This window comes from Dromiciops gliroides, chromosome 4, assembly GCF_019393635.1.
Source record: "Dromiciops gliroides isolate mDroGli1 chromosome 4, mDroGli1.pri, whole genome shotgun sequence".
NCBI classification, from domain to species: domain Eukaryota; kingdom Metazoa; phylum Chordata; class Mammalia; order Microbiotheria; family Microbiotheriidae; genus Dromiciops; species Dromiciops gliroides.
In genome coordinates, this window is record NC_057864.1 from 73720842 (window position 1) to 73732094 (window position 11253).

The following is an 11253-nucleotide window of genomic DNA, read 5'->3' on the forward strand; positions in this document are numbered from 1 at the left end:
ATGGACAGACCACACTCTCAAACCATTGTCCATCTCATCAGTAGATTCTTCAGTGTTCCAAGGCATAATGCACCCAGAACAACATCCTCCACAAAAAGTGCATCTGGAAGACATCACCATCCATAGGAACTCCCTTGTTAATTTGGACACTGTGCTAGATGTTCTTATCATAGCTATGAATACCTTTGGCTAGCATACTTTTATTTGTTTTGTGTCTCCCTGATACTTAAGATCAGAGAGCAATTGAACAAGGTTATTTCTGTTGTAGCTTTAAAGAAATTGTGAATGATTTGATATATGAATAGGAAATACTTTACTAGATAAGAGTCTTTAAGGCAAAGGGTTTTTGCTCTGATGTGGTAACTGTGTCTTCATAATCAATATATAATCATCGAAATGGGATTGTATATCCTATACATCTTTGCGTGATAGCATGATGGTAAAACTATGGCTCATTATAGACTATTGATTGCCCAAGCCAGCCAGTTTCCTACTAATACACTAAGCTAGAGTAAACTTTGAGAATTCAAGGCTGCCTCTATGTCATAATAAGGCATCAGAGCAGGATGTTTTTAGAGGTATTTTCCTATTTTAGCTAATTTTTCCTGCTAACTAGACCAATAAATCAATAAGCATCTATTAAGAACCTGCTATGTGGGGCAGCTAGGTGGCGCAGTGGATAGAGCACCAGCCCTGGAGTCAGGAGGACCTGAGTTCAAATATAACCTCAGATACTTGACACTTACTAGCTGTGTGACCCTGGGCAAGTCACTTAACCCCAATTGCCTCACTAAAAAAAACAAACAAAACCAAGAACCTGCTATGTTATATGCTAAGAACTCTGCAAGGCATTATGAATCCAAAGGCAAAAAAAAGTGAAATACTCCCTCCCTCAATGACCTTACATGTCCCATATAAATAAATGCATAATAAACACAAAATAAATACAAGATAGTGATGGAGGGAACTAGCATCTAGGGGACCCATAAAGGCTTTGTATAGATGGTGGTGCTTGAAAGAAGAGAGAGATTCTGTAAGGCAGAGATAAGGAGAGGGGATGCATTCAGGGTATGAGAGAAAGCCAGTTCAAAGGCATGGATGCAGGAGATTAAGTGTTCTGTGTGAAGAATAAATAAAAAATCATTTTGGGGGGCAGCTAGGTGGTGCAGTGGATAAAGCACTGGCCCTGGATTCAGGAGGACCTGAGTTCAAATCCAGCCTCAGACACTTGACACTTACTAGCTGTGTGACCCTGGGCAAGTCATTTAACCCTCATTGCCCTGCAAAAAAAAAAAAAAAGACAATCAGGTTTAGCAATTATGAGATTGGGGGTGCATGGATAGAGAAATTTCAATTGAATGATGAGGTTGGAAGCCAGATTGCAAAGGGTTGAGGAGGGAATATGAAGGAGAATTGGGGATATGGTGTGTAGACAGCTTATTCTAGGGGTTTGGCTAAGAAAAGGGACAGAGCATTAGGAAAACAGCTTGAAGGGATAGTAGTGTCTAGTGATTTTTTTTTAAGGTTGGAAGAAATTTGGTAGATTTGAAGGAAGTAAAGACTGGATTGGCAGCTAGGGAAAGAATGAATATTGAAAAGAGTAATAGATGCTAACCTCTGTTGTTTCATCTATTTAAGTATTGCCAATGATTCTACTGCCTTTTGAATTCAGCCCTCTGGGCCAAAGTCCAATACGGTTGTCCAAATGACAGCTCTGGAAGGAAAGCAGAAAGAACAGATATGAGGCTACTTTAGTAGCTTCATCAAAAAGAGATGAGGTTTAACTAAGGTGGTTACATTGGGACCAAAATGGAGAGAGCAGACATGTTGGATTCCTCAGCCTTTCCACTTCTTTCCAGTTGGAAATCCATGATCCTATGATCTCTTACCCTATGATTCTAATACATATTGCTGAGATAGAACTAACAAGACTTTGGGGGCAGCTAGGTAGCACAGTGGATAAGGCACTAGCTCTGGATTCAGGAGGACCTGAGTTCAAATCTGGCCTCAGACACTTTGACACTCACTAGCTGTGTGACCCTGGGCAAGTCACTTAACCCTCGTTGCCCCGCAAAAAAACAAAAACAAAAAAGAACTAACAAGACTTGGCAAATGATTATGTAATGAGAGACAAAGAAGGGGCAAGTAAAAAAGATGGGAAGAAAACCAGGCTAAATAATTTATTTGCCCTTGGTCAATTAAGTGATAGAATTGAGACTTGAACTTCAGACTCTTTTCTTTTTTTCTTTCTTTTTTTTTTGTGGGGCAACGATGGTTAAGTGACTTGCCCTGGGTCACACAGCTAAGCAAGTGTCAAGTGTCTGAGGTCAGATTTGAACTCAGGTCCTCCTGAATCCAGGGCCGGCACTCTATCACTGCACCACCTAGCTGCCCCTAGTGAGGTCATTTTCTTTCTTTCCTTCTTTCTTTCTTTCTTTCTTTCTTTCTTTCTTTCTTTCTTTCTTTCTTTCTTTCTTTCTTTCTTTCTTTCTTTCTTTCTTTTCCTTCCTTCCTTCCTTCCTTCCTTCCTTCCTTCCTTCCTTCCTTCCTTCCTTCCTTCCTTCCTTCCTTTCTTTCTTTCTTTCTTTCTTTTTTTTTTGGTGAGGCAATTGGGGTTAAGTGACTTGCCCAGGGTCACACAGCTAGTAAGTGTCAAACGTCTGAGGCTGGACTTGAACTCAGGTACTCCTGACTCCAGGGCCGGTGCTCTATCCTCTGCGCCACGTAGCTGCCCCCCGTGAGGTAATTTTCAATCCAGATTCTGTCATTCAACAGATTTAGCCAGTTTTGTGTTGTCTTCAAGATAGATAAACAAGTGTGCATTTCTTAAATGCATCTTCAGCATACTAGAAAAGAGATTTGAAGATGGAATCATTTTACTATCCAACCCCAGGAAATAGAGGCATTTAAAATCATCTCCCAGGGAGATATCAGACTGGTAAATGTCAGCCTCTGCTGGAGAGCACGACATTTCAGACCTCGTGTACAGCATGGCACCAGTACTCAGAAAACAGGGATTCGTTGATCAAGCAAGCTTCTTGATGTCCCGCAGGGCTCAGTCTTGTTCAATATTTTTATCCTGCTATCCTAATCCCTGGGATTCATAACGGATCTGCCTGAACAGAACCCCTTTTCCCCTGTTACCTCTCATCACAATCTCAACCCTACCTAGCTCAGCCCTATTATCACTCTGCAATCTGCCTGCCCCTCCCATTTTCTGGAACTTTGGCTGGCTTGCTAAATAGTGATGTACTGGAGCCTACTAACTCTTCCTTCCACTCTCCAAGCACAGGGTAACAATATCTTTGGATTTTGAATGCACACAGAAAAAGCCCAGTACATGCTTATTGAATGGATGTATTTTCTCTTTGTAGGTTTTTACTGACTTGTCCATCCGAAGGTGCCCTCTTGGGGGCAGCTAGGTGGTGCAGTGGATAGAGCACCGACCCTGGAGTCAGGAGTACCTGCGTTGAAATCCGGCCTCAGACACTTAACATTTACTAGCTGTGTGACCCTGGGCAAGTCACTTAACCCTAATTGCCTCACTAAAAAATAAACAAACAAACGAAGGTGCCCTCTTCTCAGGTTTTCCGAGGGCTCTTTGTCGGATCCTCTCTGCCCTCATCACACCCTACACTGCATAGTGCTCATCCATGTTCATTAATTTCCTCCCAGAAGAAACTTATCTTTGTATCCACAGCCCCTAGCACAGTCTTGTAATAAGAGCAGGAGCTGACATCATACACATCACATACAGCCTTTGATCCTCACAGCAACCCTGTGGAATTGTTACTCTAGCTATTATTATCCACCTTTGACAGATATGAAAACTTAGGTCTAGAGAGAGATTACATGGTTTTTCCAATGTTACACAGCTAGCAAGTTTTAGAAGCATGAGTGAAACCTGTCTCACTTGCTTAAACCCAGGGCTCTTTCTAGTAAACGACAATATCTCATGTATGTGTTTTTTATACCATGGAAGCTTAATATGTGTGTTTTTAATTACTATATTGACCTTGCAGTCAATTAACATCCCTGTCTTGTTCACATGATCTGCTACCTAGTCATACTGCCATATTCTGTACCAAACTAAGGGTGTGGGAGTTGGAATTTCTACCCACTCCACCCAGGACCTTGCTCAAAAGCAATAGCCATGACATAAAAAATCCTCCTCGCCTATGGCTTGTCCCTCTGATTGGCTGGTTCCTCCCAGAACTTCATTTTCAAGGAAAGGACGATACCCAGGGCAACTATGTCTTCATTTGTCTCCAGCCTGCATTCCTGACTCTCAACAGAACTGTGTCCATCATGCCTTGGAATCCTCTTCATCCTGGAAGCTCACACCATCTTTGGACCATTTTTCTTTTTCTTTTTCTTTTCTTTTTTTCTTTCTTTTTTTTTCCTTTTTTCTTTCTTTTCTTTTCTTTTTTTCAGGGCAATGAGGATTAAGTGACTTGCCCAGGGTCACACAACTAGTAAGTGTCAAGTGTCTGAGGCCAGATTTGAACTCAGGTCCTCCTGAATCCAAGGCCAGTGCTTTATCCACAGCGCCACCTAGCTGCCCCTTTGGACCACTTTCCAAATTGATAATACCCACCACCCCTCTTGCCTTTCCCTCTGATGGACTGGTTCCTCCAAGTACCTCCATTTTAAAGAAGATGCTCAGGCCAACACTGGAGGGGTCCCGGCTGCCCTTCTGACTCTCCATAGGATTTTCTCTGCCATGCCCCCTGTATATTTCCCCTCCCCCCTTTTCAGCTTCCTTTTATGTGAATCATTACCAATTAAAGGAACCAGATAGGGTAAAGGGGTGATAAAGGCCTGAACTAGGTCATGGTATTAGTGCAGAGAAGGATATAGCTACAAGGTATATATTAGAGGTAGAACCAATAAGATTTGGCAAATGACTGGATATTAGGAGTGAGGTGGAGGGAAGAGTTGGAGATGGCTCTAGGTTGTGAGCCTAGGCGACTGGAAGGATGGTGGTGCCCTAGACAGAACAGAGTTAGGAAGGGGGGGGGAGGAATATAATATGTTCTCTTTTGGACATATTGAGTTTGAGATACCCATGGGCTATCCAGTTGAAGATTCCAATGGGTAATGGAAGCTTCAAGTTCAAGAAGGAGACTGGAGCTGGATATATAGACCTGGGTATCATCTGCATAATAATAGAAGTAATAGTTGAACCCATGGGGGCCGATGAGATGACCAAGAGAAAGAGCAGAGAGAAAAGAAGGCCCAGGACAGGGCCCTGTGGTTAACCCAAGCACAGCGGGAGTGGGACAAGCATCATGATCTAGGGGAGGAAGAGTTAGATAGGCTGGAGAGAGGAGTGGTAGAAAGTCCAGAGGGAAATGCTGCTGCTGCTGCTGCTGGGGCTAGAGATCTGATACCCTGTCCTCGGGCCCAGCAACAATCACCTGTGATGTACCTACTGGGTGCTGCCACCCTGCCCAGAGTTGGGCTAGTCATTGCTGGTACCATCGGACAGGGAGTTATCGCTTTGGGCTTGTCCACCACCTGAATGAGGTAAGGAGCAGCCCTACAGGGATGCATGGGGGAGGATGGCTGGGGTCTGAGCTCCACAGAGGCCTCTCAGAGAGACAGAGACAGACAGACAGACAGAGAAAGAGACAGACAGACAGACACAGAGAGACAGAAAGAGACAGAAAGAGAGAGAGAGAGAGAGAGAGAGAGAGAGAGAGAGTGTTGCAGCTTCTGAGAAGATGTAAAACCAATTGCAGCACTTCTCTCCCAACTGAGGCTTAATTGTTCATGTCCCCAATTGAGGGAAAAGTCTCTGGGATCCTGGAATTAAGCACAAATGCAGAGCCTGCTCCTGGATTCCTCCTGGATTCTGCTGTAGTAGCTGCCCCCCTCGCAAACCTGATGGAACCAGTCATCCTGAACCAAGGTCCCAATGGTCACACAAGCCCACGTTCACAATAAGGCCACAGCCCGGATCTACAAACCCAGCCCCTCACCCCCTCATCCCTAGCTCTGATCGGCCTGTGCACCTGACAACTAACCATCCCTGGTGTTGTTCGGTAGTTCGGTCACTGCCCATTCAGGAGAAGAGAGATCACCCAGAAAGCAAGAAGCTCCAGGGCATCCCCAATCTGGTCAATCTCTGGGCAAAGGCTGGCAAGCATGGCCAGCCCTGCAAGCACAGTGGGTCACAGCAGCCAACCTGGGAAAGCTGCCTGGTGGGAAGAGGAACATATGGATGGCCTGGAGAAGAAACGAGGCTAACAAGGTGGAGTCCCCGGCCAGAGAGGCAGGCAGTGGGGAAGGATTCTTGCCATTCCTTTGAGTCCATTAAATGTAACAGCGGGGTCCATCCCGGCTCCAAGTTCAACCCGTGGGAATGCTGGCCAAGTGAAGAGGCTGGGGTTTTTCTCAAACTCTCTGACTGTCTCCTAGGAGTGGGAAATTCACTTAAAGTTTCCGTCAGTCGGTCACCCACAGCATTTATTAAGGACCTACTATTGTACCAGGCACTGACTGTGTTAAGTTCTGAGTATACGAAGAAAGGCAAAAAAATAGTCCCTGAAAAAAAAATAGTCCCTTCCTGTATGGGCTCATCTCTATTCATGCTCCATGGGATACAGTCTCCATTGCATAAGCAGGGACAGTGTGTTCTAGGTAGTGAATAGTGGGAGAGATGAGGTCCCAGGTTCATTGAATCTCCAGGAAGAATCAGATTTTCATGTCAAGCTCAGAAGCAGAGAAGTTCAAAGGTAGAAATTTGTTAACTCGGGTTATAAATTTCCATAGAGCTGACTTCCCTAGCAGGCTAAACATTTGGTGCTTTTCTCTTTTCCAAGAATAGATGTTTGTAGGGTCTTCACAAGGCTGGCAAACCCAAGACTTTTCCACCTTGGACATGAAGTTGCTGTGTTTTTCCAGGTACAAAATGGTGCAGGATAGTAGAGTGGGGGACTCCATTTCTCTGACCTGTTCAGTTTCCCCATCTTTTTTTTTTTTTTTTTAGTGAGGCAATTGGGGTTAAGTGACTTGCCCAGGGTCACACAGCTAGTAAGTGTTAAGTGTCCAAGGCCGGATCTGAACTCAGGCACTGCTGACTCCAGGGCCGGTGCTCTATCCACTGCGCCACCTAGCTGCCCCTAGTTTCCCCATCTTTAACAATAATTGTACCACCTCCCTGACCAGGTTATTGAGAGCAAATGACTTTCTAAGTTTTAAAGTGCTATGGAAAAGTGAGTTACATCTTGCGCAATGAAGGGTGATTGTTTGGAAGGAAGGCAGCATACTCTGGTGAGTCAGAGGACCTGGGTTCAAATCCTCTCAATGGCACTTTCCATGGGACCTTGGACAAGTCAGTTGTTTGCTGTTAGTTAAAATGTAATCATTTCCATTTTATGCGGTTATTTGGTGCTAGCCCGAGCTGGTAGCCCCTTACTCATCTTCTTGTCCTTTCTTCCTTTCTTCCCTCATGCCTTCCTACTCTAGCTTTGGGAATAATAATCAAATGAACACTCCTATCCTCAAGAAATAGGTCAATCAAGTACTCTATGACTCTACTCACTATTCCTCTAACTTCCTTTTTTTTTTTTGTGAGGCAGTTGGAGTTAAGTGACTTGCCCAAGGTCACACAGCTAGTGTCAAGTGTCTGAGGTCGGATTTGAACTCAGGTCCTCCTGAATCCAGGGTCAGTGCTTTATCCACTGTGCCACCTAGCTGCCCCATAACTTCCTTTTTTAAAACATCACTCTCTGGCCACTGTTACCTTAGATGTCTTGTCTTCCCATATTAGAATGTAAGCTCCTTGAGGGAAGAAGCTGCTATATTTTAGTATTTGTATCCCCAGCATTTAGCACAGTGCTTGGCACATAGCACTTAAAAATGCTTTTTTCCCCCTTCCATACATCCATCTATCAATTTATCTATCCATCCATCTATCTATCCATCCATCCATCCATCCATCCATTCAGTATATGTGTATGAAAATTCTGTATAGTCCACAAGCCTCTCACTTCTTAATTTTGAACAGTGTTCTAGCATATTTTTTCACTGTCTTGCCCTTGGCACATCTTAGCACTGAGTTCACTGAGCATTAAAATATGTATTGCTTTAATTAGGAGAGTTTGGGAGCAGCTGAGTGGCGTGGTGTATAAAGCACCAGCCTTGAATTCAGGAGGACCTGAGTTCAAATCTGGCCTCAGACACTTGACACTTCCCAGCTGTGTGACCCTGGGCAAGTCACTTAACCCTCATTGCCCCGCATCCCCCCCAAAAAGGAGTTTTTCAGAGTTCACAGTATTTCTTTATTTTCTCATTCTCTGCAATGTATATTGCAATTATTTTCATGGTGGTCTTTTTGCAAGTACTTCTTATAAGCATTGCACTATGTTATGACCAAATATCCCATGGAATGATGTTTCTTATTATTCTTGGACACTTGATAAAAACTCACTCCAGTTCCTTTATTTGCCTTTCCAAGGGGGAACCTGTGAAACATCCTTCCATTTAGCTGCAACTTTCTTTCACCTTCTGGTTCCACTTATAGCAAGACAGTCAAGATTAATGTGATTCAAATAAAACCAATGCAACCAAGATCATAAGGAAAGCAGAAAGCTAGGAAACAATTTTTACAGCCAATGTTTCTGATAAAAACCTCATTTCTCAAATATATGGAGAACTGAATCAAATTTATAAGAATACAAGTCATTCCCCGATTGAGAAATGGTCAAAGGATATAAATAGGCAGTTCTCAGATGAAGAAATTAAAACATATATAGCCATATGAAAAAAACATTCTCAATCACTAATGATTAGAGAAATGCAAATTCAAACTACTCTGAAGTACCACCTCACACCTATCCAATTGACTAATATGACAAAAAAGGAAAATGAGAAATGTTGGAAAATTGGAACACGTTGTTTGTGGAGTTGTGAACTGATCCAACCATTCTGGAGAGCAATTTGGAACCATGCCCAAAAGCTATAAAACTGTGCATACCCTTTGACCCAGCAATACCACTATTAGGTCTATATCCCAAAGAGATCATAAAAAAGGGAGAAGGACCCACATGTACAAAAATATTTATAGTTGCTCTTTTCATGCTGGCAAAGAATTGGAAATTGAGGGGAAGCCCATCAAATGGGGAATGGCTGAACAAGTTATGGTATATGAATGTAACGGAATACTTTTTTTTGCCTTTTCTTCTTCTATTTTTCTTTCTTTCTTTTTTTTTTTGGTGGGGCAATGAGAGTAAAGTGACTTGCCCAGGGTCGCCCAGCTAGTAAGTGTCAAGTGTCTGAGGTTGGATTTGAACTCAGATCCTCCTGAATCCAGGGCTGGTGTTTTATCCACTGCGCCACCTAGCTGCCGCAATGGAATACTATTGTGCTGTAAGAAATGATGAGCAGACAGATTTCAGAAAAACCTGGAAAGACTTAGATGAATTGATGCAAAGTGAAGGAAGCAGAACCAAGAGAATATCATACATAGTAACAGCAGAATTGTGTGATGATCAACTGTGATAGACAGCTCCTTTCAGCAATACAATGATGCGAGACAATTCTAAAAGAATCTTGAAGGAAAATGCTCTCCACATCAAGAAAAAAAAACTATAAGGGGCAGTTAGGTGGCACAGTGGATAAAGCACCAGCCCTGGATTCAGGAGGACCTGAGTTCAAATCCAGCCTCAGACACTTAACACTTACTAGCTGGGTGACCCTGGGCAAGTCACTTAACCCCAATTGCCTCGCAAAAAAAAAAAAAAAACAACCCAAAAAACAAACCAAAAAAACCCTATAGAATCTGAATGTATATCTAAGCAAACTGTTTTCATTTTTTTCATTTTTTTTTGTTTCTTCTTTCTTGAGGTTTTCTCCTTTTGTCCAGATTCTTATCTCATAACATGACTAATGTGGAAATAGATTTAACATGATTGTAATGTATAACCTATATCAGGTTGCTTGATGGCTTCAGGAGGGGGAAGGGAAGGGAGGGAGGGAGAATAATTTGGAACCCAAAATCTTACAAAAATTGAGGGGCAGCTAGGTGGCACAGTGGTTAGAGCACTGGCCCTGGATTCAGGAGGACCTGAGTTCAAATCTAGTCTCAGGGGGCAGCTAGGTGGTGCAGTGGATAGAGCACCGACCCTGGAGTCAGGAGTACCTGAGTTCAAATCCGGCCTCAGACACTTAACACTTACTAGCTGTGTGACCCTGGGCAAGTCACTTAACCCCAATTGACTCACTAAAAATAAAACCAAACAAACAAACAAACAAATCTAGTCTCAGACACTTGACATTTACTAGCTGTGTCACCCTGGGCAAGTCACTTAACCCCAATTGCCTCACAAAAAAGAAAAGAAAAGAAAAATTAATGTTGAAAACTATCTTTACATGTAATTGGAAAAAAAATTTAAAGATTCATGTGATTAAATTTCTCCAGTATTATGCCCAGTCATGGGTCAATGGATGATGATCTCACATTTAGAGTACCAACAGCTGAGTTAATGTATGTAGATGGCCTAAAACCTCACCCCTTGCTTCTATAACAGTTCAGAACAGACCCTAAACTGAAGTGTATGAGAAGAGGTCTTCCTTCCACCTCTAGCCCTCACATTGTCCTTATTCATTCTCTGAGGCAATCAAGGGGTATGTTTTGATATTTCCTTATTAATTACTAAAATTGCAAAACTCATGAATTAATTAGCTCAGCTCCTAAACTGGTTTATTGATATTATTTATTTAGTGAACTAGAGAAACCTCTTTTTTCATAAACTTTTACTCCTCTCTCTGTCTCTGTCTCTGTGTCTCTCTGTGTCACTCTCTGTCTCTCTCTGTCTCTGTCTCTCTCTTTCTCTCTGTCTCTTTATCTCTTTCTCCTTTTCCCTTTCCTTCTTCCTTCTTCCCTTCCTCTCTACTGATGCATAAATGCATATATACATATATCAAACTGCCTGACATTCTTGACTTAAATAAACATAAAGATTTTTACTATGCTATTTATTAACAGCGTAACCAACAATAAAAACAAAGATATAAATGATTATTTACAACATATTAGCTGTGAGAAAGATCATAGCCAAAGTCAGCTTTAACAATCCACTTCAGCTACTGACCTCTCAACATTCTGGAAACAGTCCCACCATTCCATTGTTTTACTAATTGAAGTCTCTTCTCAGTAATCTTCATGTTTCTTCAAAAGATAAGTGTTAAAAAAAAGTGTTAAATTCAGTTCTCAGGGGAAATAAGTTTTCTTTGTCCATTTTCTTT